Source organism: Numenius arquata, chromosome 23 (genome assembly GCF_964106895.1).
Source record: "Numenius arquata chromosome 23, bNumArq3.hap1.1, whole genome shotgun sequence".
NCBI lineage: Eukaryota > Metazoa > Chordata > Aves > Charadriiformes > Scolopacidae > Numenius > Numenius arquata.
Window position 1 is genome coordinate 4,722,216 of NC_133598.1, and position 26,181 is coordinate 4,748,396.

Genomic DNA, 26,181 nt, shown 5'->3' on the forward strand with positions numbered 1-26,181 from the left:
TCAATAGAGGCTTAATTTTTCTTTTTGGAAAAAAAAAAAAAATTGTTATTACTAAATAAATTTTAAAAGGCTATTGGTTTTGTCAACAGTGTGAGGGGGAGGCAGATGCTGGTGACAGGTTGTTCTGCGTGTGCTTGAGGGAAAACTGAACCCTGATTTTGTAGGAGTCATCCGGCAGAGTCCGGCTGTGTCACCTCTGTCACACCGTGCCTCCGTTTCCATTAGCTGCGGGGCGGCCTGAGTAATCCCGTTCTCCAGTGAATCGGAGCTGGGACACTTTCGGTTGTTTGCTCTTTTCTTGGGTTATGATTCATTTAGTTTTGTCTGGGGCCCGAGGAGGATGACTGTAGCTGCGGTGAAGCGCCGGGACTGCTTATTAGGAGTCGCTGGGAGAAGAGGTGCTTGTTCCAAGGCTGTTCCACCTCCCTGTTTTCTAATTACGTATTTGAATTTCTCCCGGCTCAGATCAGCTGTAATAAATCAGACACCCACGGGTTACGTGACCCCGGTCTGTCTCTTCTGCAAAGAGACTGGTAAAGGTGTTTAAACGATGGTTCCAGTGAGAATTTTGGCAGTCAGCTGCTGGAAGATTGCTTTTCAGGACCTACCTACGTTTGATTGAGCTCAGCTGTATTTCCAGTTTAACCCAGACCAGACGTTTTGGGGTGCCCCACGCGTGTGGCTGTAGGGCTGTAACCCCGACACGCAGCTTGGAGACCTGCTTGAAGCTTTCCAGGTAGCACACTGGCCAGCTATAAATAACTAGTGACTTCCCAAACATAATTATTGTCCTTTTCATAGTGCCTGAGGATCTCTGATCTCTACCCAGGTCCCATCCCCTTCCAGCTGAGGGAGGGAGGTGCATCTTCTCCCTGTGCCTGAGCATCCCTGCCTCGGAGGGGGGGTATTTTGGTACCAAACCTCCCTCTCTGCCGGGTGCCTGGATGGCGACCGACGCAGAGCAGAGCTGTGCTCTCTCACGGGCTGGTTTCCCAGGCTAAGGTGCCCACTTCTGCCCTCCGCTAGCCCTGAAAATGGATGACGGAGCAGAAAATTGAGGCAAGTGGTAAATCTACGTAAGGAATGGCATCTTGCCTGCCAGCCGTCTTCATTTCAGGCTTTCCTTGAAGAAGGTGGCACACATCGGATCTGATGTCAGTGCTTTCTGCTGGATCCGTGCCATCTGGGTAACTTGTATTTTCTATACGTGCCTTCAGGCAGCCTGTGGTAAACGAAACTTGCTGTTCTTGGTCCGTGTCCAGCCATCTTTCAAATTCTCATTTCATTGATGTGCACGGCCACGAGTGGAGGGCATCTCAACACTCTCTGCACCTTTGGGAGGAGAATTTAATGGAAGCTGGAATCGAATCCTTGGATTCAAGCCTCCACGATGGAGCCGATTCCGTGAAGTGATCCAAACACTTGGCTCTGTCTCTCAAAAATGCCACGACAAAGTTAGCACGGCTGAATGGTTTAATACTTTTGGTGCTTGCTGGGCGCTGGTGGTTGGGACGCGTTGGGAGGACTGAGAACGTTTTATGCCGTAGCGCTCCCCGAGTGAACACACAGCGTGTACGGACAGGGCATCTTCTTCTCCCAACGGCCGGCCCGAGGAGCGGGACAGGGCTGAGGCGGATGGAGCGGTGCGATGCGTTGGGCAGTGGGACAGAAAACCCGCTGGAAGGAGACCAAGTGATACTGAGGGAACTGGCAGGGAAAGAAGGAAAGAAATCGTAGAGAAATGGTGTCAAGAATACTGTTCTCTTTTTTTTTTTTTCTTTTTTCTTTTTTTTTTTTTTTTCCCCAGAGCCTTAGATCATAAGGCCAGATGAGATCATCTGTGTAAGAGGAGATGATCGTAGCAGTGGTGTGATTTAGCGGAGTAAATTCCTGTTTGCTTGAGCTAAAGTGGATTTTCAAAACCACTCTTTACTTCTGGCTTGAACGTGCTCAGTTTGATCTCGTCACCATCGGTTCTTGTTTCTTCCCCTGGTTGTTGGGTTGGGAACCCGTGGAGCAAACACAAGTACGTGTGGACATGATCTCGTTGCCTCTTGCCATCTGAAGAGGGCTCGGATTTGAATACGAGATGGGATGGCTTTTAGAGGCTGTTGTCATTCTGACTTCGCTTGAAATTTTCTTGCTGGTGGATGAATCATTTCTTTTTTTTTTTTAAATTTTTAACAAGACTTCATAGTGGTTTTCAAATTCCAGCAGTGTCTTTCCTGAATGACCAGAAAATCCTTTAAAACATCTTTTCCTCCCACCCCCTTAAAAAAAAAAAATAAAAAAATCTCAATACTGCAGTTCTGGCCTATATTCTTTTGTCTGCTGAATGTGGTCAGAAGTGTTAAGTGTGTTTTCACGTTTTCATTTGCTGTCAGTATGAGTAAACCATCTCGCTGCCAGTGAGGCCTCTTACTGCTTTGTGTTCCTTCAGTTAAGGTTTATTTAGATTTTTGTTTCTGCACAAAAACTACTCAAAACGCCTCCTGTTCCTGGTCCTCCCTTTCGGTTGCTCATCATCTAGGATGTGGTTTGTCTGCTCTGTGTGTGGCTGGTGGCTTGGTCAAGAAGCTGTGGAGCACCAAAGATGTTTTCCAAAAGAGTTACCTTTGAACAATTCAACACTAAAAAGAATGATTATTTATTATTTTTTTTTTAACGTATATGGAGCTTTAGATTTGAAAAAAAACCAAACGTTTACAGAAGACACCGAAGTGGTGTCGCAGTTCTGACACGGTTGGTTCTGGGACGAGAGGGACGTGTTGGGATCGCGTCAGGAGATGAGGTTAAGCACCACCGAGGCCTCCCTTTTTCCCACCGATAGCTAAATGTGCCGCCGTAATAATTCCCTTTAACGCTCACAGGTGAGGGTTGTCTTGTAAAGTTTGCGCAAAGGTTATACTGACGCCAGCGGGAGTTTTGCTGAAGCTTGAGGGTGGTGTGCCCTAAATTCATGCTGTCCTTTAGACCGTGATTATAAGCGGGCTTTGGCTCTGTTCCCAGGAGGACGTTGACACCTCTGAATTGGAGTTGCTGGAGGGGGGATGAACAGCCTCTGGGTGCTCCGAGATGCGATTCCCACGTACGGGGCCCCCACCCGAAGTAAAAAGGACTTTCCACTTCACGTTTCCGACTTGTCAGCTTGGGGCGGTGAAACCCAACTGGGATCTCATTGAAGAACTCCTCGGACGCTCCTCTCGCGACTTGGGTGCTCTTGCCCCCTTCTTCCTCCTCGTGCCGTGCCATCCGTCTGTCGTTCGCTTTCTCTTTTCTCTGACCTATTTCTGAAATCTGTTTGCACAAGCCCTTTATGCAATGGTTGCAGAGGTGGGTTTGAATTGTGACCGGACTTATTTCCTCTTCCTCGAATTTGTCGGCTCCGACGACTGCCCATCAGATTGGGTGGGGTATCCCCGGTCTCCTTCTAAATTTACGTGGTGTTGGTTTCAAACCCAGGGTTGTACAGGGAATTTTCTGGTCGTGGCAAGGCAGGACATGGCATCATGTAAGCCCTGGAGGTTGGGGTTTGTCTGCCCGAGCCCTGGCAGGAGCTGGGTCGGGTTTGGGTTGCAGCGTTTGGCTTGTCGGGAGTTCAACTTTCACAAAGAGGAACTTTATTTACCAAGCTCTGGACAGTGATTCCATTGTCCCAGAAATGCCTGGCGTGAAGGGGAGCGTTGAGGCTCTGTCATGGGGCCAGGTCCCCGAGTCCACACCTGTCGGGGGGCGGCTGCACCCGGGTTCTCGCCTTTCTCACGTCTGAGGATTAAGGCTCGGATCTGCTGCAGCTGGTCTCAAACCCCCCAGAAGCCCAACAGCGGGCTCTGGAAGCGGCACAATTGCTTTTAGCACACAGTGTTGGGGTGAGACACGCTGCTGCGGTAGCAACCAGCGTTGAGGTCCCTCCTTTCTTGCTCTTCATCGCATATTCCAGAGAAAACGGAATATTCTGCCCCTCTGCTCCGCTCTGGGGACAACCCCCCCAGTGCTGCCTCCAGCTCTGGGGCTACCAACAGCAGAAGGACATGGAGCTGCTGGAGCAGGGCCAGAGGAGGCCACGGAGATGCTGGGAGGGCTGGAGCCCCTCTGCTGTGAGGACAGGCTGAGAGAGTTGGGGGGTTCAGCCTGGAGAAGAGAAGGCTCCGGGGAGACCTTGGAGCCCCTTCCAGTCCCTCAAGGGGCTCCAGGAAAGCTGGGGAGGGACTCTTGATGAGGGAGGGGAGCCATAGGACAAGGGGGAAGGGTTTGACACTGAAAGAGGGGAGATTGAGATGAGATCTCAGGAGGAAATTCTTTGCTGTGAGGGTGGTGAGAGCCTGGCCCAGGTTGCCCAGAGAAGCTGTGGCTGCCCCATCCCTGGAGGGGTTCAAGGCCAGGTTGGAGGGGGCTTGGAGCAACCTGGTCTGGTGGGAGGTGTCCCTGCCCAGGGCAGGGGGTGGCACTGGATGCTCTTTAAGGTCCCTTCCAACCCAAACCATTCTATGAGAAACCGTACATTGCCAACAAACCTCCAATCTCTCAGTAGAAGGTGTTCATGGTAAAGTAAGAGCTTAGTAACCCTTGGTGAGCTCCAGTGCAGGACCTTGTGTCCCACCTACCAGCTCACATAGCGGGGGGGGGGAGTGCTTCTGAGCGTGGGGTTTTTTCATGCCTTGTATAAATAGTTGAAAAAAACCTCAAAAGAATCGGGATTGGATGGTGCCATAGACATAGGGAATGACGCGGTGTGGTTGGATTTGTTCTGGAAAGGGTGTTATATTGTCCAGGCTTTTCTGCCCGAGATACCGAAGGGAAAAACAGAGGGAGAGGGAGGAGGACACGGAGCAGCGCTGATAAGGCGGCTCCCTTTCAATTTCCTGCCTGCGCGGTGGGGAGAGATCAGTCCTGCCCGCGATGGATCTCGGGTTAAGCATCTCCATTCACACATTTATGTGCGTTTGCTTCCAAATAATGTGTTGTTTCACTTATTTTTCCCGTAATTAAACGTTTTCCAGGCAGAGGTGGCTGCGAAGGGATGGCAGGATTTTGAAAACTTACTGCACTTCCGTGTCCCCGCTGTCTCGGGGCTTTCTCGGCAAGTTTATCTAGGAAATTTTGCCACTTCCTTTGAAATTAATTATTGGCCGGTCTCCGATGCACAAGCTGGCAAGGTCGCTGTGAAATCAGAGCTTTGGGAGAAGGGTGGATTTTAAAAAAAAAGAAGAAAAAAAGGATCCAAAAACCCCCCTTGATGTAGGCTGCTGTAGATCAGATTGGATGTTTTCTTCTGCAGATCAGGCATGCCAATAAACATATTCACGATTACTAAAGGGGGAGGAACAGCTATAGCTTTTTGGGGGTTTTTTTTTTGTGTGTTTTTTTTTTTTTTCTTGAGACTTTGAGGAAAGAAAATGGAGCACAGGGGGACAAAAAGGAGTTGCTGAACAAAGCGTGTCCTTTCCTCAGCTTTATGAAATAGCGAAAGCGTCTCTGGGCAGAACCTGAGGCGCGGGGAGGGAGCGAGGAAGCGGCCGGGAGCATGAAACCAGTGGTGACACAGGAACGGCCGCGCATTCCTGCTCCCCGGATTTGCATGGGAGATGCCTCCTGGAGCTGAACTCATAAAAAAAGCCCAAACAATAGCTCTCGCCTACCAGTTACTACGAGGAGCGGATTGTTAACCTGCTGCTGACCTCCTCCCTTTTTCTTTGATTTCCAAAAATGAAATAAAGTCTGTGTAATCACTTCTAAACTTGTGGGTATATAGATATAAGATACATATTTGGCTCCATACTTGCCTGCAGGCTCCAGCCCTTGCCGTTGGAGAGGGCGGCTGGATGATTAGCCATGAAATAAGGTTAAAAACCTCCCTTTGTTCTGCTTTTTCTCGCCAACCTCCAGCCTTTCTGCTTTGGGAGGGTGCGCTGTCTCGATCAGAGGGAACTTTTTGGCATGTGTTTAATTAATTAAAAGAAAGAAGGTAGTAAATTGATGGTTACAGTGGAATTTCTTCTGTGATACTAAATTCATTCCAGTCTAAAGCGATCTTCTGCCTGGGACAATAAATACACCATAGATAACAGCTACTCTTGAAGGTGAGCCAGAACTCCTCTGGCCATGTTATAGATGAGAAAAAGATGTCAAATAACACGTCCAGGATCAAAAGGCAAATCTGTGATGGAGCAGAGAATTAGCAGATTCAGGACTGGAGTCCCAGCTTTGAGCCTCGTAAACCCTAAGACCACCTCCTTCCCCACCACCCCTCTGCCACGTTGCAGGAGATGGATGTTGGATGTTCTGTAGTGGTTCATCTGTAGTGTCCTACTCCCTAAGGGAAGGTTTTCCTGTGTGATACAGTAAGTAAGTTCAAGTATTAAGAGTTCCACATACGTCATTGTGGGTATAATCAACCACACGCACCGCTATCAACTTCTTGTCCTTATTTTTCGTCTGTTCTTTGCTTTTCTTCCTGGTCGGATGTGGATTTCCTCCTTGGAGCCTACCTGGGGTTAATTCCATATCTCTGCTCTTGGTGATAGTCCACATCTTCTATAAATCTCCTGGGCTGATGCCCTTTGGCTCTGCAGAAGAAACGTGGCTGCAGATTTGTGACTTTATATATTTGGACTCTCTGCGTTACCCAGAGTTTATCATCCGAGGCCTGTCTCCCCTGCCCAAAGCATGACCGGAGACCTAAAAACCGTTTGGTAACAGAGAAAAAGTATGTTTTAGAGATGTAAACAGGTCGTGGAAGAACTGGAGAGAAAACCCAGAAGTTGATTCTCCAGCCGGTTGACTTCTAAGCTGGTTTTCGAAGCGCTCAGAAATCACATCATTCGTTTCCGCGCCCTTCTGGGCACTGCAGAGTGGAGCGAGTTAAAGGCTTCTATGTGCGTGCGTGTATTTGAAATAAAAGCTGTGTTTCACGTGGAACTTTGATTATCTACTAAGCTTTAGGAGTTTGGGAGGTGCCGGTGGTCTGTTTTGCTCGGGCTGTGCCAACCCGTATGGGGTCTGACCAGAAGGGCGAGAGGGGGAATTTATATTTTAGTTGTTGATCTGAAGCTCGTACCGTGGAATTCCTTTGTCTGAAGTACTGGACTGAGACTAAGTGGATTTTCTGAGCGTTGTGATGGGGCAGGTTTGGGGAGAGAACAGGCAGCGCTTAAGTGTCACATCTGCTTACGCCTGCTCTGGTGGCCACCTCGCCCCTTGGTGACACTTGGGGTGAAGGAACCCGTGTAGCCAGTTTTTTCTCGCTTTTGCATAACGTTTTTTCCGTGTTCAGGGTGTAAAACGTGCTATAAATGACGACGGCAGAAAAGCTGCAGTTAAGAATTTGCTGTTTTCATGAGAATCTCTCGGTTTCAGAACTTGCTTCGTTTCCCTTCACAACTGATGGGAGCGAGAAGCGGGTGCCCAGGAGCTTTTCCCTTTATCGAAAGGAAAACTTACCCCTGAAATCTGGTGCAACTCTGGGATGATTGAGCAAAACAGAGACCTTGTGTAAACTCTTCTTTCTCCATTCCCATGCGGCTTTTAGCTGGATGTCACTTTTGAAGCTATTATCGTGGCCGCCTAAATAGCAACCTGGTTAAAGAGCAACCCGCTCTGTCTCTGAGCTGCCCAACCACGTACACCCGAACTGGCCCAGCCTGGCCAACTTTTTTGGCACGTCCTGCCTGCTCCTTTCACCGGGGTGGCCACGGGGCTCGTAGCCACTGCTGGAACCAGACGCGGGCGCTTGGCCAGCGAGCTGCCACCACCGGGACGTGCGACACCGAGGAGCCCTTGGGAACCAGGCGCCGGGGAGTGGTGACGGGTTTCTCCTCTGCTGGATTTCATGGCAATTCTAGGTCCTCATCCGGCAAACGGCAATTTGCAGTTTGGATGGTTCGAATCAGAATTCCAGCGTTTTTTTTAGCAGCGCTAGCTCCGAACCCTGCAGAAAAGAGCTCTGCGGACTCATTCAGGTCCCGCTTCCTTCCCTCTCCGAGCCGTGCCTGCTCTCTCGGGGTTTGAATTACCCCCTACTCTTTTCAGGAAAATAAATAGGGTATCTGTAAGTTTAAACATTAAGGCCTTTGTCAGCCCACAGCGAGTAGCAGAGGCCTCCTGTGGATAAAACTATGTTTGGGGGGAGGTCCTTGTTTTACAGTGCATTGAGTTGTGCTGAGGGATGGAGGCCCGACAGCCCTCAGACTGAAGTCCCCTGGACAGAGGACAGGTGGAGCTCCGGCAACAAGCCTTTTCCCTCTTTTCTTTTTCCCCCTTTTCACTCCCAGCCGCTTGTGCCGACGTGTTTTGTCCTTGTACCGAAGGGCAGTGCCCGCAGCCGGGCTGGAGGAGAGGACGTCGACCGACACGGCTCCCTTCGCGGCCCTGGGATGGAGCTTGCCAAGTGGAGCGCTCGGTCCTTTTTATCTCCCATCATTTCCCTGCGGATCATCCAGATTTTATTTTTCAGCTGAAGCGTGTGCCGCCTCTTACCTCGGCCATTCCGTTCGCCGAGGGACAGCCCAGGCCACCTCCGCAGCCTCGTGGGGACAGGTCTCATCCTGCTTCTCGGGTCTGTGTTCGGTCAGATACCCCCTTCTTGCTGCTCTCTCTGCTGTCCTCAACAGCTTTGCGAGCCAAAAATTTAAAGTTTTTCCAGCATCTGTTACTGGTTAGGTGCGTGTTCCACCAGTATGACCCGCTCTCCTGAGCTCGCCAGCTCCCGCTGAAGCTGGGGGTGGATCTGGTTTATAGTTACTTAAACGGAAAAGAGGGATCACGGCTCGGCAGTGACGCTTCTTCCCGTGGCAGGGTCCTGTCCGTGATGCACAGAGCAGCTCCCAGGCGCTGCCTGGCTTTGGGCTGACTCGAAGGAGGCTTTTGTACTAGTGAAATGGGCATTTTTCTTCTCGCAGAAATGGCTGAGGTTTTAATCGTTGCTGGCAAACGTGTTCAGAAGGTGGTACGGGCTGGAATAGTGGTTCTTAAACTGGGCTCTGCGGGGCCGCGCAGGGGGACTTGCAGATTCATTAAATAAGCTTTTTGATGGCAAACTTGATAAAGGAGCCAGGAACGCCCAAAGAAATTCATGGGTGTTGACAGACGTCCGCTGGTGCGAAAACCGTGGCAAGCGCTCGCGGAGGGAGGTGACATGATGTGTCGGTTTGCTGCATGCAGATGAGACGAGAAGTTCCCTGAAAACCCTTCGTTAGTGACATTGGTGGCCAGAGTTGCTCTTCTGGAAGGTTCTTCGACCTGGTCAGAGCTCAGTCCTTTCTTGGAAAGCAGACATGCTCTTTTGTGTCTCCCATTTCATGTTTGAATCCTGTGTTTCTTCAGTCCTTTGTACGACAGAGCATCTGCTACAAAAGGGGTTTCACGTGGCCGGACAATGCAGATTGTGCCTTTCTTCTCCTAATGGAAATAAAACTCGATTTTCGCAGCCCAATGTGCCGTGTTCTGGCCATCCCCAGACAGCTCTGCCCAAAGCTCCCCCCAGTTTACCTACCCCAACCCCATTAGCTTCCCCTGCATCCTTACTGGGATCCTGGTCTCAGGTTTGATCCAGTGCTGTGAAACCTTTCTGCATCCGTTGCTGTGTAAGATAATTGCTAATTCCTTCATTTATACCTTCAGATCGTCTGTCCCTCCTGCTGCTAGCCCAGAGCTCGGTAGCCAGAAGCCCTTCTCCCTGCCCCTGCCACCCCGGTGATCCCTGGCTGCCTTGTGCCAAGTTTCTCTATGGCTCCAGGAAAAACTGGACGTACCTGATTCACATCAGTCTCCTGTCGTTCTCCCTCCCTCTCTCTTTCTTTCCATTTCTCTCTGGACTTTTTCATGCTCCTGTACTGCATAGTAGTCCTTTAGCCAGCACTATTTTATCCCATTTCTGGCTTGGAGGCCAGGAATGTATTACTGCTGCGTTCCCTGGAAGGGCTCTTTGGGTTGAGCGAGGAAGCTTCTCCCCGGATCGATGCCAGAAATAGCACGTCTGCCCCTTCCCTTGACTAAATGACCTTCAGATTTAATATTGATGCGTAGCTTTTATCCTCGCTCTATTTTAGACTGAAGAGGTGATCTCTGGCTGCTGGGGGGGGCGGCTTTAGGGCTGGCCTTGGTGGGTACGTGGCTGCCCAGGGTGGTGGTTGAGTCACCATCCCTGAACGTGTTTAAGAGTCGTTTAGATGTGGTGTTGGGGGATATGGTGTAGGGGAGAACTTTGTAGAGTAGGGTTGATGGTTGGACTCGATGATCCCAAGGGTCTTTTCCAACCTGAATGATTCTATGACACGTGTATTCGTGCGAACTCTGCACGATGAGCTGTGGAGGAGCCGAGCGCTGCCACGGCAGAGGGGATGGGTATCTGCAGCTTTATTCTTGTGTCCTCTTTTCCTAAAAGGCCTGGTTGCTTCTGTTGCTCTGAGCAGGGATCACCTCCCGGTGCTTCAAGCCAGAAAAAAAAAAAAAAAAAAAGGTATTTTCATTTTTCCTACAACTCTGAAGCAACTGGGCATGTTTAGTTTGGAGAAGAGGAGGCTGAGGGGGGACCTCATTGCCCTCTACAACTCCCTGAAAGGAGGTTGCAGAGAGGTGGGTGTTGGCCTCTTCTCCCAAGGGAATAACGACAGGAGCAGAGGAAATGGTCTGAAGTTGGGGAGGTTTAGATTAGATATTAGGAAAAATGACTTTACTGAGAGAGTGGTCAGGCGCTGGAACAGCCTGCCCAGGGAGGTGGTGGAGTCACCATCCCTGGGGGGATTTAAGAAGCGTGTAGACGTGGCTCTTCAGGGCATGCTCTAGTGCCTGAGATTGTGAGGCTCTTTTGTGTGTGTATGGTTGGACTTGGTGATCTCAGAGGTCCATTCCAACCATGAAGATTCTGTGATTCTGTGAACTCGGGTGGGAGGCTTGGAAGTCGGGGCAAGCCCTTGGGCGAGTGGGATGAGCTGGAATCGCTCATCTCTTCCCCAACGGCCCTGGGGAGCGGATCCCTTCTTGCTTCTCCCCTGGAAGGCAGGGAATTGGGGAGCCTAATAATAATAAGGCTAATAATAAGCCTCACTTATGCTTGTGAATCCGTTTGCTGTTTCAATATTCCCTAAAATCCATTAGTTTGCCCTTACTCCCTGCCCACGCCAGCCCATTTCAGCCGTATTTGGCATTGATGATAGCTTGGGCTGGAAATACTTCTACTTACATTACCCTAATGTCATTACATGGTCCAAATAAATGTGTTTTTCTCGATACCTACCTCTGTGTGAGTTTACAATCCTGCTTGCTCTAATGAGCAGTGAGAAGACTGGAAAAAAACCACTTTTATAGAGAGTTTTGTGAAAAGGCTTTAGGGCTTTTGTGGTACAAGGGCTTAATTTTGTGAAGCTCAGAGCTGTATTTACGAACACAAACTTTGGGTTGGAACTGTGCATTTTGAGACCTGTGTTTGCCGAGCTCTCTCCTTTTCCTCCCTGGACACTAAGGAGCAGATAAGGAGGGTGAGGTCATCTCGACCCTGCAGACATTTCCCAGGTTTCGGTGTAATCACTTATCCTGGACTTTCATTTTGATCTGGGGCTGCAAAACCCGGGGAGTTAAACAAAAACACCCCCCTGTCCCTGCGATCTGTGACAAAACACCCTTTGACCTCAGACCTTAACGGCTGCGTAATAAAAAGTGAAGGGACTGAAGCTGCGTTTTCATTCCTGGAAAAAACAGAGTATCCAGTGCTGCTCCTCCAGTCTGTCCCTGTGTGGGGGAGAAGAGGAAGACTCTGCATCTCCTGCAAGCTAAACCAAGCGAATAAATGAGAACATGATTTACTTAGGGCTCACTTCAATCCTGCTTGGATCGATGGGGATCGGAAGTTGAAAACCAGTTTGGGCAGATGCCTGTGTCCCGTGTTCGTCTGCAGCGAGTCCTTCCCGTTGCCGGGAAGTTCGGTAAATACTGAAGGAGAAGTCATCTCCTCCTCCTGCAAGGAGAGCTGGGATGTGGCATCCGTATCCAAGGAGTTCTCCGCTTCAGGATTAACTACAGTTTTTCTTGGATATCTCGTTGTGAGATTGTTTTAAATGCTGTGGAGTGGAAAGCTTTGCGAGGCTGGGATGGCTGTAGATGCACTTGTTTAGATCACGTTGAGGGCAGCGCCATCAGGAACCTGCCTTTGCCGGCGCTGTTCTCTTTTTGGTGTGAGCTGGAAGGTTTTAACGTTTCTGGAGAATAATTCCATAAATTCTGCCTTCAGTAAACTCTTCTGAACAATGAGAAGCATGTCCCAAATAAGTCTATATGTTCTGACACGGTGTTGTATTAACGCTGTTCGCCAACCGGAGCTCTGAGCTGCTGTCCTCGCACTGGCAGTAATTTAACGTTGTTTCTGTATTATGGAATATTGATTTACTGTGGAGCATAAAAATGTGCAGTCCTCAGCAGAAGGGCCTCACCAATTGTTATGCTCCAGGAACACTGCTGCTCAGGAATGTGAAATAAATTTTCCCTTTTAACAATAGCTCCTGATTTGCATAGTCTCTATTCTCCTTTCCCCCGGGGATTGTGCCACTAATGGTCTATAGTGAGCAGCTCCCCCACTTTGACACCAAAACGCTCTATTTGCACACACACAAAGGGCTCTGCTGTTGAACAAGTGTAATAACTTTTCAAACGGTTTACTCCGCGCCGTAATTGTCTCCCCTCTGTTGTGCTCGCTTACTTCTGTTTGAAGAATTTCAAGACACTCAACACCCCCTTCCTTCCCCTCTTTGATGTTTTAACGGCATTAATTTCGGGGGAGGTGGTTTACGGCGATCCAAAAAGTCCGATCGTCCCGTGCTGCCAAGTGCGAGGTGGGGTCTCGTTGCTGGTTGAAGGAGACCAGGAGCTGGGAAGTGTCTTGTTTGCTCAAGCACACACTTTCTCGGAAAATATTCTGCGAGCCCAGGGTGTTTTTTGACTGAGGGCATCCCAGCAGCTTTTATTTATTTTATGGTGTTTCCTAGGGAGGATGCTGATTTTCTGCAGGGCTGTGTTGGGGGATGCTTGGCTTGTGCTCTTTGCCGGTGCTTCTCTGGTGCTTCGGCAGCAAAGGGAGTTTTGGGATGGAGTTACGACGTGTGCAATTTGTCAAGTGTTTCAGGACCTCTTATTTTAAAAAAGATCCAAGAAAAATGAGTTATTGTAGTTATCGCTGGTTGTGCTCATGATGCATTAGTGAAGATGGTGAAACCAGACTGTAACCACGTACTGTATCCTCTACTTAACTGGTCCCCAGCTACTGAGTCTGCCAAAGGGAGGTGGTAAATCTCTTCTCGAAACCCCACCTGTAACGTGAAGAGGAGGGAAAAAAAAATGAGGAATTTCCATTGGCTTAGTGCTTCTGCCACTTTCTCATGGAAGAAGTATAACTTCTGATGAAAAATACGGGTCTAAAAAAGGTAGTGATTGTACTGTCCTGTGCAACCCAGACCTGTCAGGAAGCTGTTGTAAGCAAAATTGGCCTTACCAAAAAGGATGATACGCTCCTGGAAGAAGTCGGTTGTGAGCTTGAACGATCCAATTTTAGGCATTTTGGGGGGAATAGTGGGCATCTTGGTACTCCGTTCGTATTGTTGATGATGGCATATTAATTGGAAGGGGGAATTCCCTTTAAGGGGGAAATTCCCAATGACCTGGAAGTGCACTGCAGTTGAAGCCAACTTTGTTGTTCGGTTATAAACACCTTTTGGGCACGGTATAGTCTTACCTTCTCATTCCTGGATTTAGCTCCAGGGGGTAACAAACTGCCTTGGATTTTCTGGTACGACGACGATGAGGTGAATCCTGCTCATGGGCAGCATTAGCGGTTCTGGCCGCTGTGCCGGCAGAGTCGCTTGTGAGCACGTGGAGAAAGATATTGAAAAAGTGCTCCAATAAATTCCCTTAGAAACGTGCTATTTTTTAGCTGGCTGCTCTGCTGTGCGTCTGGCGAGCGGGTTTTGCTGGCGTGACAGCCAGCTCTTCGTGTCCACTCTCCTCCGATTCCCACCTCCTGGCCCCAACTTGCTCCTCAACCTTCCCCTTCTCTCCCCACACTTTGCTCTGTAGTTCATGGGAGCCAAAGCAGGATTCAGACATGGGCCAAAGTACTTGCATTGGCATAGCTGAAAGAATAAAAATCAGAATTTTAGGCTATTGTCACAGAACAATTGTTGCTGCTAAGGGCTGAAGAGCAGCTGAAGCTCAGAATGGCTGGTTTTCAGACAGTCAGCTGAATAAATGCTTGGGGCATCTCATAAACGTCATAGCGTAAAGATCTGGGGCACTTGGATTTGAAATATCGCAAAAGTTCAAACCTAGCCCTGGCAACCAGCGCAAAGGATTGCAGCAAAGATCTTAAAAGCGTTCAGGAAACTAAGAAAGAAAAAAAACCCCAACAACTAAACTCCAGTTCTGAGTCTGAGCAGAGCCTTCTGCTGGGCTGTGATATTTTCCTTCTGCCTGATGGACCTGCTGCCAAATTTCTGCCGTGGTCATGAACTCAACAGCAAGTGAAATCCTAAGGGTACGACGGTCGTATTGTTGGGGTCTCTTTACAGTTAATGGGTACACCATGTCACAGAGCCCATATGGATAGGGATTTTTCTGGGCTTGATAGCACGGGAACTTGTTGGGAGCAGAGGGCTGGAGCTGCATCGGGGTGTGCGTGTTGGCCCGGGGAGTCGAGCACTTTGGGAAGGTCCTCCCCACAGTGTTCTTTGGGAATGAGTGAGATGGAGGTGCTCAGAGGAACACTAGTAAGGTGGTGGTACAACGTTTTGCCTTGAAGCTTATGAAAAACAATAATGAAACAAAAAACCCAGGCCAAGAAAAGCTTGGAGTGCTCTCCAGCACTGAAGTGGTGGTTTCTGGTTCATGTATTTCCCCTCACACTTCCATATCCCGGCGCATTCACCCATTAATGGAAGGAAGTTGAGGCTGACAAGGTAGAGAGTGCACATTTTTCATGCGTGGTGCTTACAGGAGGCTCCTGTTGAAGATCACACTGAGCCATCGGTGGCCTCTGCCTTGACCTCCTTGCCTGGTAAAAGTGAGGAGCAACTTTAAAAGTTGCTTTCATTGCAGGTCAACTGAGGCAGAAGAAGGTGAATTCTGAAAAATAGTCGGAAGGTCCCTAAATGCCTGTCCCAGGGCTCTGCTGTACAAGAGTTTTCCTGCTGGGCAGGACCGAGCGGAGATGGGGAGCTCTGCCGGGAAAGTGTCACCCCTTATCGCTTACTCCTCTCTGCCTGTTGTCTTAGTGACTGGCTCCCGTGTCCTTGTTTGGAAGGTGTCCTCTTGGTGTCACAGTGTCATCAGTACGTAAGTCATGCTGTCAGGTTGGCACAGGAGACAGGAGTTTATTTCTGTCCCGTGGGATTCATTCCCTGGGACTCGTTCTGATCCCTGCTGGCACGGAGTTGAGGTCGGTCGTGGTTTGGTTCCTGTTGGCTTGGCTGAAGGTGAGGTGGGAACAATGGAGGGATAGTAGAATGATAGAATGGTTTGGGTTGGAAGGGTCCTTAAAGAGCATCCAGTGCCACCCCCTGCCCTGGGCAGGGACACCTCCCACCAGACCACATTGCTCCAAGCCCCCTCCAACCTGGCCTTGAACCCCTCCAGGGATGGGGCAGCCACAGCTTCTCTGGGCAACCTGGGCCAGGCTCTCACCACCCTCACAGCAAAGAATTTCCTCCTGAGATCTCATCTCAATCTCTCCTCTTTCAGTGTCAAACCCTTCCCCCTCCTCCTATGGCTCCCCTCCCTGATCCAGAGTCCCTCCCCAGCTTTCCTGGAGCCCCTTGAGGGACTGGAAGGGGCTCCAAGGTCTCCCCGGAGCCTTCTCTTCTCCAGGCTGAACCCCCCCAACTCTCTCAGCCTGTCCTCACAGCAGAGGGGCTCCAGCCCTCCCAGCATCTCCGTGGCTTCCTCTGCCCCCGCTCCAACAGGTCCATGCTTTTGGTGGCCCCAGAGCTGGAGGCAGCACTGCAGGGGGGTCTCCCCAGAGCGGAGCAGAGGGGCACTCAACCTTTTTTGAGGGACCGTTCTCCCATTTCCAGGCTTTTTGAAAGCTGCCGCGTGTTCCACTCGAGGTTCGTGGGTTTATGTTGGGATCGTGGATGGGGCTGAGAAAGGGCCAGCACAGACAAGGCGAGTGACTCAGCATCACCGACAACGTCGTGAGTCACCGCTGCAGGATCCAAACCCGGGAGGTGGTGGGCTCCGAGTTGTTACACATGGGGATGAAATGCTGTATCATCACCACACCGGCCCGTGTGCCGTGCCTGATGCCTGGGGCACCGTGGCGTCTCCCCATCGCGTGGTGGGGGTCTCCATCTCCTCTGCTTTCGGCTGTGAACCCCGTTTCTGCCACACGGCCAGACCCCGAGCGGGGCACCGGCCTGTGCGAGAACTGAGGTTACACATTTCCTCGGGTGATGGGGGTGTTTTCACCAAACAGGAGGTAAATAAAATGATGATTTTCAGTTTCCCGATGAGAAATGGAGAACGGTTTGTTTGCTCTGTGTGTCTCTCTCCATAGAATTCCCTGGCTTGTTCCCTGCCTGCTCGCTGGGATTCCTCCCACATGACATATATTCTTCTTCAAAGCGTTACATTTAAGGGAAGAAGGATAGTTTAGTAGCGTGGCTTGTTTTGTACTTCCTTTTCTGAGGACACTTTCTGAAACCGTTCACCCTTCAGAAGTATAAATCTTGATGAGATAAGCCTGAGGGGTGTAGATGGTGATGATGTTGTTCATCAACATAAATGTTTCCCCATTTTATTTCAGGAGAAAACTGCTTTCTCAAAGAGGGGATCCAAGTATATTTTCGTTACGCGGCTTCTCAAATGGTTAAAATTGTCCTGAATCACGGTATAATCTGGTAGGAGGCAAGAAGGGCTGTGGAGGTGGTTTGGTGGCTTTGGTTTCTGCTGTGGAATGGGCAGGTTGGGGGGTGGGTGTCCCCTGTCCGTCCCGTCCACCCCCCCGCGCACCCCCTCTGCCTTGGCTGTTGGTTTCGCTTTGACATTTTTCATTTCCCTCTTTTTTTTCCCCACCCGTGGATCCGTTTGTGGATGGAGCTTTGTACCCCACCAAGGGTTTTTCTTGGATCCTCGGGCTGCACTTACCTTCTGCCCGGGAGGGATTTGGGGACATTTTGGGGACAGAAACTGCCAGGAGAGCGTGGCTTGGGGCCAAGGCTTTGCCTGCAGCGCCGAGAGGGGAGAAGGCGAGAAATGAACTCCAGTATGGAGCATCGCTGGGGGCTGAGGGGCTACTGGGACGCGCGGATCCAGACTGGTGCTGAGCTCTGGGATGGACACCAGTTCTGCAACTGGAGTGTTAGAGATTTGGATTCTGCTGTGCGTTCTCGTCCTGCCGTAGTTTCTGTGCAGGAGCTCAGGCATCTTTTCATGGCTGGCCTGGGCCAAGGTAGTTGGTCTTGTCTTTTCTCTCCTCTCCTCTCCTCCTCTCCTCTCCTCTCCTCTCCTCTCCTCTCCTCTCCTCTCCTCTCCTCTCCTCTCCTCTCCTCTCCTCTCCTCTCCTCTCCTCTCCTCTCCTCTCCTCTCCTCTCCTCTCCTCTCCTCTCCTCTCCTCTCCTCTCCTCTCCTCTCCTCTCCTCTCCTCTCCTCTCCTCTCCTCTCCTCTCCTCTCCTCTCCTCTCCTCTCCTCTCCTCTCCTCTCCTCTCCTCTCCTCTCCTCTCCTCTCCTCTCCTCTCCTCTCCTCTCCTCTCCTCTCCTCTCCTCTCCTCTCCTCTCCTCTCCTCTCCTCTCCCTCTCCTCTCCTCTCCTCTCCTCTCCTCTCCTCTCCTCTCCTCTCCTCTCCTCTCCTCTCCTCTCCTCTCCTCTCCTCTCCTCTCCTCTCCTCTCCTCTCCTCTCCCTCTCCTCTCCTCTCCTCTCCTCTCCTCTCCTCTCCTCTCCTCTCCTCTCCTCTCCTCTCCTCTCCTCTCCTCTCCTCTCCTCTCCTCTCCTCTCCTCTCCTCTCCTCTCCTCTCCTCTCCTCTCCTCTCCTCTCCTCTCCTCTCCTCTCCTCTCCTCTCCTCTCCTCTCCTCTCCTCTCCTCTCCTCTCCTCTCCTCCTCTCCTCTCCTCTCCTCTCCTCTCCTCTCCTCTCCTCTCCTCTCCTCTCCTCTCCTCTCCTCTCCTCTCCTCTCCTCTCCTCTCCTCTCCTCTCCTCTCCTCTCCTCTCCTCTCCTCTCCTCTCCTCTCCTCTCCTCTCCTCTCCTCTCCTCTCCTCTCCTCTCCTCTCCTCTCCTCTCCTCTCCTCTCCTCTCCTCTCCTCTCCTCTCCTCTCCTCTCCTCTCCTCTCCTCTCCTCTCCTCTCCTCTCCTCTCCTCTCCTCTCCTCTCCTCTCCTCTCCTCTCCTCTCCTCTCCTCTCCTCTCCTCTCCTCTCCTCTCCTCTCCTCTCCTCTCCTCTCCTCTCCTCTCCTCTTCCTCTCCTCTCCTCTCCTCTCCTCTCCTCTCCTCTCCTCTCCTCTCCTCTCCTCTCCTCTCCTCTCCTCTCCTCTCCTCTCCTCTCCTCTCCTCTCCTCTCCTCTCCTCTCCTCTCCTCTCCTCTCCTCTCCTCTCCTCTCCTCTCCTCTCCTCTCCTCTCCTCTCCTCTCCTCTCCTCTCCTCTCCTCTCCTCTCCTCTCCTCTCCTCTCCTCTCCTCTCCTCTCCTCTCCTCTCCTCTCCTCTCCTCTCCTCTCCTCTCCTCTCCTCTCCTCTCCTCTCCTCTCCTCTCCTCTCCTCTCCTCTCCTCTCCTCTCCTCTCCTCTCCTCTCCTCTCCTCTCCTCTCCTCTCCTCTCCTTTTTTAATAGAAATGAACTAGAGATGCCAAAACAAACCTTTCATATCCTGATCCCAGTGATGGTTGCTCTGTAGACAAAGCCTTGCACGCTGCGGCCGGTGGCGTGGTTTGGCTGGTTCCTCATCATCATAAAAAAAAAAAAAAAAAACAAAACAAAAAACCAAACAAAAAAGGAGGGCTGGTTGGGATCTGCTTTTATTTGAAGGTGACCGATGCCCGGCCCCTGGGGACGCTGGTGGCCCCCCAGCGCTGCCCAGGAGCCTGGCATCCCTCCTTAGCCCCGCTCAGCCTTAGGATTTGTGCTCCCAAATTTCCCCCCCAAGAGCAGTGGGGGTTTTTCAGCGAGGAACAGTGGAAATAACTCTTTACTCCCAGCCCTCTATAGAGTTCTTAGTTTTTGGTTTGGTTTTTTTTTTCTGAATACGGGAATGAATGAGCTGAGCCGAGGTTTGAACTAGATTTAGATCCGTGCCCAGCACATGCTGTGAATAGAAGAGCCCTTCAGAAGCTGATGTTTCTGTCCGCGGGGTGGGGGCGGGCGTTTGAGCTGAACAAATTGTTCACTTTGGCTTCTTCACAGGCAGAAATGTTGTGATGGGCTAATGAGATGGTTCTTGAGCGCTGGTGGGGTTTTCTCGCCCTCCCTTGGAGTTGTCATGCCAGTGCCTTTGGCAGAGTTTTAACTCTTGCTCCACCCAGAGAGAGATCTGGTTTTGTGCTGGTCTTAAAAAAAAAAAAAAAAAAAAAAAAAAGAATTACAAAAGCTTGGTGGACTGTTGTAGAGGATTAGGACAGAGGAATGAGTTTGAAGACTATGTGGGGCCAGGAGCAAACTGGAAAAAATAGCAGCTGAGTTGGGTGCAAATCTCTTCCTTCCTTTAGTGGGGCACAATTAAAGATCACGAGAGCAATTGAGAGAGTTGTGAAGTTAAAAAGCAGTGCTTGGGGGGTGACACTTAGATTTTTTTGTTGTTGTCAGGATTGCGTATGTGAGCAGAGCACTTGGCTTTATACTTGGGCTTGTCCTGGGTTTCCAGGGTGCACTGGAAGCGCTGGCCCTCACATGGACTCTTAACAGCAAGAGTCCTCATATTTTGCTTTATTTTCAAGACTGGCATTTGAGCCCCTCAAAAGCTGAGCAGAGAAAGGGAACGGGGAGCTTCTTTTAACCCGTTTTTAATGCTAGTGTTTCCTCAGTTTCCGGTGAGTCGACGGGGGTTGATGGACCCGTGAGATGTCTCTTGGCACCTCACCATTGTTCAGGAGCAGGCGTTGCACCAGTGTGGACATGAAGCATTGCGTTGTGTTGGCGCTGCTAAACCCTGCCCTGGGGCTGCTGCCTTGTGGTAGGTGATGCAGGGAAAGCACGCGGAATTAATACAGATGGTTCGCACTTTAATAGAGTTGACAGCTGAATCATGGAATGGTTTGGGTTGGAAGGGACCTTAAAGAGCATCCAGTCCCACCCCCTGCCCTGGGTAGGGACACCTGCCACCAGACCAGGTTGCTCCAAGCCCCCTCCAACCTGGCCTTGAACCCCTCCAGGGATGGGGCAGCCACAGCTTCTCTGGGAAATAATGTCATAAACTGTCATATTTGAAACTGTTTTTGTGGCCTGTTGGCAGGTTTTGTCCCTGCTGAAGATCCCGGGGTGGAAATGGGGACTTAGCCCTGGTGTGCCCCCGTTCTTGTTTGCCGTAGCTGGCAGCAAGATCCCTCTTCCAGTTAAGAAGAGTGAATTCTATCGAGTGCTGGTGCTTGGGAAGCCCTTGAGAAGGCACGAAGTGCACCTCTGAGTGTTCTGGCAGTGGTGTGATGCCGTGGGATGCGGAGCAGAGTATGGAGCTGGGAAGAGGAAGGCAGCTTGTGCAGAGATTTTTGGAGCACAATCAAATTTGGGATGGAACCATGGCTTCCTGCAGTTGCAAACTGGCTGGTGCAGTCGGAGAGATGTGTGCGACTGATGAGATCTCGCGTGTGTGTTTCTTCTTGGTTCCTCAGGGAGAGGACAAGTGTGTGAAGGGCCGTATGAGGCCAAGAGCAGGTTGTTATCAATCCAGAGGCAACCAGCTGGGATGTTGGGAGCAGTTCATGGCAAACCAGTAGCACCCAAACCCCCCAACAGATCCAAAGCCTGGTAGACCCATGAGGGATAAATGTGGACAGCAGCTCCAGAACAATCCCAGGTTTTCAGTGGGACATGCCTTTGATGGGAAAGGATGTGGTGTGCCAGGGTGGGACTGTAGCAAGTCAATGCTGGGGGTGGGATTGGAGAACTCAAAAAAAGGAGAATTTGGCTGTATAGCACAGAGTGCATCAGGATGGAGACCTTCATGAAGAACCAGCTCCGTTCAGGCAGTCTTGCCAAGGAAGCTCCATGGGATGTTGTTTTACAATCTCTACTCCCTTCCTTCTCCCTCAGGTAGTGAAATGTTGACCCAACTGTGTCTTGGCCGGGTCTTAGAGACGAAATCCTTCTCCCTACAGCACGGGCACATTCAGGATTGTCAAAGTGGAGCCCCAGTTGTGGGTCACCTGGCAAACATCTCCTGATTCCCAGTACTGGATCCTCATTTGGTGGACAGATACTTAATTATCTTATTCAAGAGGTACCATACTGTACCTCTTGGCGTCTGTCCTAATGCCATGGTGATCCTCCTACGTGAAGTCAGATAACACCTACCCAGCTCCACGCTGGTGGGCGAGGGAGGCTGAGGTTGGGTGACTTTTGGGAGAAGGTCCCAAAACCCCGGGGTTCTGAACCTTGTCTGGTGATCTTTGGTGGTTTCTTCCGTTGCAAGCTGCGTGGGAAGGGGGAGAGTAAATATAGAACGGCCTCTGCGTTGGTCGGTGACTGCGTTTCAGGGGACAGAAAAGCCCCTGGGTATATGCCAATAGATAGCGGAGGAGGGGAGCCATATGGAAGGTGCCTGGAAAGCTGCAGCTCGTTGCCTCGTGTTGCAGCATCGGGCTGTGTGTGTGTGGTGGGAGGGAGAAGGTGGCAATGCCATGGCCAGGGACATTCCTGCTCCTGCCCGGTGCCCAGAGCCGGCAGCGCCGTGCCACTCGCCGTGGGACCCCGCTTCGCTGCTGTGCGGGGACAGACGGCTGCTGATTCTACCTGCACGCACTGTTTACAATAATCATCATCAGCTGAGGTTGGTGGGATGCTCTCCCCATCGGTCCAGCCGAGTGCCGTGCCTGCTGTCTCCTGCGCACACCGACTCCTGCAGGAGGGGAACAAGTCAACCTGGGAAATCCTGTGAAATTTTTTTTTTTTTTTTTTGCTTTTGGTTTTTTTTTTAAATATCAAAGTGGATGAGAAGCTCAACATGAGCCGGCAATGTGCACTGCCAGCCCAGAAAGCCAACCCCATCCTGGGCTGCATCAAGAGAAGTGGGGGCAGCAGGTCACGGGAGGTGATTCTACCCCTCTACTCTGCGCTCGTGAGACCCCACCTGGAACACTGTGTCCAGCTTTGGAGTCCTCAGCACAGGAAGGACATGGACCTGTTGGAACGGGTCCAGCGGAGGGCCACAAAGATGATCAGAGGGATGGAGCACCTCCCCTGTGAAGACAGGGTGAGAGAGCTGGGGTTGTTCAGCCTGGAGAAGAGAAGGCTCCGGGGAGACCTCATAGCAGCCTTCCAATATCTGAAGGGAGCCTCCAGGAGAGACGGGGAGGGACTCTGTCAGGAGATGTAGTGACAGGACAAGGGGTGGTGGTTTTAAATTGGAAGAGGGGAGATTTAGATTAGATATTAGGAGGAAATTCTTCACTGTGAGGGTGGTGAAGCACTGGAACAGGTTGCCCAGGGAAGTTGTGGCTGCCCCATCCCTGGAAGTGTTCAAGGCCAGGCTGGATGGGGCTTGGAGCAACCTGCTCTAGAGGAGGTGTCCCTGCCCAGGGCAGGGGGGTTGGAACTAGATGATCTTTAAGGTCCCTTCCAACTCTAACCATTCTGTGATTCTGTGATCAAGCCCCTAAATAATTCATTTTCTGTGCTGTTCCATGAGCTTACCCTCCTGTCCCACCTGGAGGGACTGTCCCATGCCACCAAAATAGGTATATATTAAGAGCTTGCAGTTGCCCAGTGCCCGTGCAGCAGCCTGGTGAGCGGTGCCCTGGGAGGATGCAGGTTCTCACCGCCCTGATGATGGTGATGGTGCTGCTGATGCCGTTACTGCCCACACCTCTTGAAGCACAGGACCGCTCTCAAGCCGAGCCATCAGTGACACCGCTCCCCGCAGCCATCTGGCCGTCCTCTTCAGCTTAATCCAAACCCCGTTCTGGGCAAGTACGATAAACTCATTTATTAGTTAAAAACCCCTAATCTTTAGAAAGAAAGGAAGTGGGTTCCCTCCCCGGAGCGGGGTGTCTGGCTGAGGTTTCAGGTGGCTGCTGGTGCTGACTGCAGCGACTTCAGATGCTGCGTTTGGTGCTTCTTTCTAGAGCTAGCGGAGAAAAGAATCATTCTTGCAAAATATATTGAGGTTAAAACTAAAGAAACTGCCGAGCTTGTTGCCCCAGAGCTGATCTGCGTGAGGGAAACACATATATGTTGCTGGCAGCACATGGCAGCAAAGGGTGTAATTGAACAAGCGCTGAAAAAAGCTTAATTCTAAATATAGAGGACCACGCTACGCTCAATACTGTTTTGGAAAGTGTGGCTGAGCCATCATTATGTATCTTCCCCTCCTCCACCTGTGCCGCAGGGTGTCAGAGGATGAGGTATACGGTACCGTGTTTCGCTTTCTTGGTTTATTTTTGGTTTAAATCCAGTGGGTTTTTCTAGGGTAGGATGTGTCCTGATTTTAAGGTGAAGAGCGGGTCTGGTGCTGCTAGCTCTGCCCTGTCGCTTAGGAATCCAAATTAGGGTGTAAAGTGGGGGTTTTTTTATACTCAATCTCAATTTCTGTGTAATCTGAGCAAAAGAATGAGATACATTTAACGGAGCAGGCCGGAATTGTTCCGGCGGACACCTTTCTAAAAACAATTCCCAGTGCTGTGTGGATCCCCAGAGAGCCAACTGAAGCCTGCTGAGATCTGGCTCAGAGCCCTAAACTTTTCCAGGGATCCGGATGGTCTCTCGCATCCACAGATGCTGAAGATGCCAGAGAAGCAGCCGCAGCCGTCGCAGAGGTCTTTCCTGGTTTTAAGCTGTAAAAAAAAAAACACAAAGATGAACTCTTCTCCAGTAAAGTTGTTCTTCGCTTCTGAAATGAGAGGATGGTAGAATTCTGCTGAAACTTGGCTGGTGGAGAGGTAGCGTCTTCTGGAAAGTCTTGTGGGAAACCATGATGTGAAGACGCTGTGGGTGATGGAGTCAGAGCAGCGCCGGTTCCCGGCGACGCCGGGAGAAACATCCCTGTGAGATACAGCAAATGCGCTTCCCAAGCACCACCTTTCTGCCCGACGGTGGTTTCGGGGGGGGTCCTGCCCTTGGGGCTGAGGCTGGAGATCCCTCGCGGGGAGGAGGGACCGTAAAGCTCACAAAGCATCATCCTTCTTGGAATGGAGCGAAGTGTGACCGGGCTGAGGGCTGGATTAGAGCTGCGCCGGGGGGTGATGCCGGGGTGCTGCTGGCAACTGCTCGGCCCATTGAAACCAGATGAACCCTGTGCCTTACTGGGAGAGTATGTCGGACCTTCACCCAGCCCTGGTGCTCAGCTGCTGGCTGTATCCTCGGTGTAAGTGATGGGGGATTAAGATCTGGCCTTGCTGTGGCATCCATTGACAATAAATACTAGAATTCCCACCAAAAATAAGATGAGTGTTGATCAAAATAGAGCAGGCACTTCACACAGGGAAATACTCCGGAGAGAAGGACTTGAGCCTCTAAAACTGCTTTGGAAATGGTCTTGGAGAGGGCCGGGAGGACAGAGAGGACTGGGAGGATGGAGAGGACAGAGAGGACTGGGAGGATGGAGAGGACTGGGAGGATGGAGAGGACTGGGAGGACTGTAGGCAGCGGATACATTTGCCCTTTTTGGTGGAAATCTGGCCTCATCTAAATTAGCACTGCAGGGACGTTGCCCACGCAGCTGGGAGGTCTGGCAAGAAGAGGGAGAGCATGTCGTGTTCTAAATTTGGGGGTTTCGCTTGCAGTTTGAAGGCACCAACTCCTCCTTTTCAGGGTATTTCTATTAGTTGATTTGAAACTTGTAATAACCCTGGTGCTTTTTTGTTGGTTTTTTTGTTGGTTTTTTTGGGTTTTTTTGTTTTTTTTTTTTTAAGGCAAGTGCACTTGGTAGCAGTGCACCTAAATAAGGGCAGATGCATAGGAGGTGTAGATATTTCTAAGAACTTGATTATTGCTGTTCCCAGCTCTGCAGCTGGGGGTGCTTCAGTAGTAAATCTCATTTTCCACGTGCTGCTTTTGCTATAAGAGCTGGTACCAGCTTTGAACCGGGTTAATCTCAGCAGAAAACTCCTGGGTTAGATTTTTTGGAAGGAAAATCCGGCTGTTCCTGGGGCTCCTCTGCCCCGTGCGCTCTCGCTGGGTTCAAAAATGCTACAGAAGGAGGGGGGAGATGGGCAAAGGGAATTATTTGGTGATTAATTTCTCAATTGCCAGACATCCAGATGTGGCAAAGGCTTTGTGCGGTGGCGCTGGATTTGTGCTTGCACTTTCTGCTGGTGATTTGTTTCTGCGCCATGTGGTGGTTTTCTTCCTTTCTGGGTAGCCTTAATATTTATCCACCGGAATAAGGATGCTTGGGGTATATTTTCCTAATATTATGGCTTTTAATGTGGGAGAGCGGAGCCGTGGATTTATATGTACTTACTGTCTTTGCGTCCCTTTCTGCCCTGGAGTGCGGTAGTAGAGAGTGAGGGTGGTTTTTTTTTAACAGTTGACCGTAAAATGCAATGATGTAGTCCCTGCACTAGCGAAAGCGTATTTATTCGTGCTCCCGCAGAGCCGTCCTTGGTGTTCGCAGCAGAGCTAGAGACGGTAGGAAATCAGTCAAGAGCTGCGAGGTCTGTGGGTTCCCCCCATGCACCCACACCTCGCCTTCCCGTGAGCACATCGCTTCGAGATGTTTTTTCCTGCTGGGTCGAGCCGTCAGATGCAGAAACGGAGTTTGCTGTTGCCCGTTTTCCTCCGCGACGCCTCCTTGCAGGGCAGCAGCTTGTGCAAGGCGCTCTCTTGCTCGTCTCCAAGCGGTGGTTACTCTTAAAACCAAATGCTGGCGTGTTGTGAAACTTGCCACCGGGTTTTAACAGTGGCCACGACGTGGTCTTCAGCCGTATTTTGTGACTGATCACAGGTCTTTTTTTTTTTTTTAAAGAGGCTTTGTGGAGGAAAGGGAGGGCAGATGGGTTTTATTTCCTCCAAGCCTTGGAGAAAGTGGGTCTGGCAGATGTGGCCAGGTAGGACCGGAGCTGCTGGTTC

The 26,181-nt window shown here is 50.8% G+C and overlaps 1 protein-coding gene across 3 annotated transcripts in view; it reads left to right on the forward strand.

Annotated features, from left to right (window-relative positions):
• The window catches only part of KANSL1 (KAT8 regulatory NSL complex subunit 1), an 84,841-nt gene that overhangs the window by 28,772 nt on the left and 29,888 nt on the right, over positions 1–26,181 (forward strand). The window lies entirely within an intron of this gene.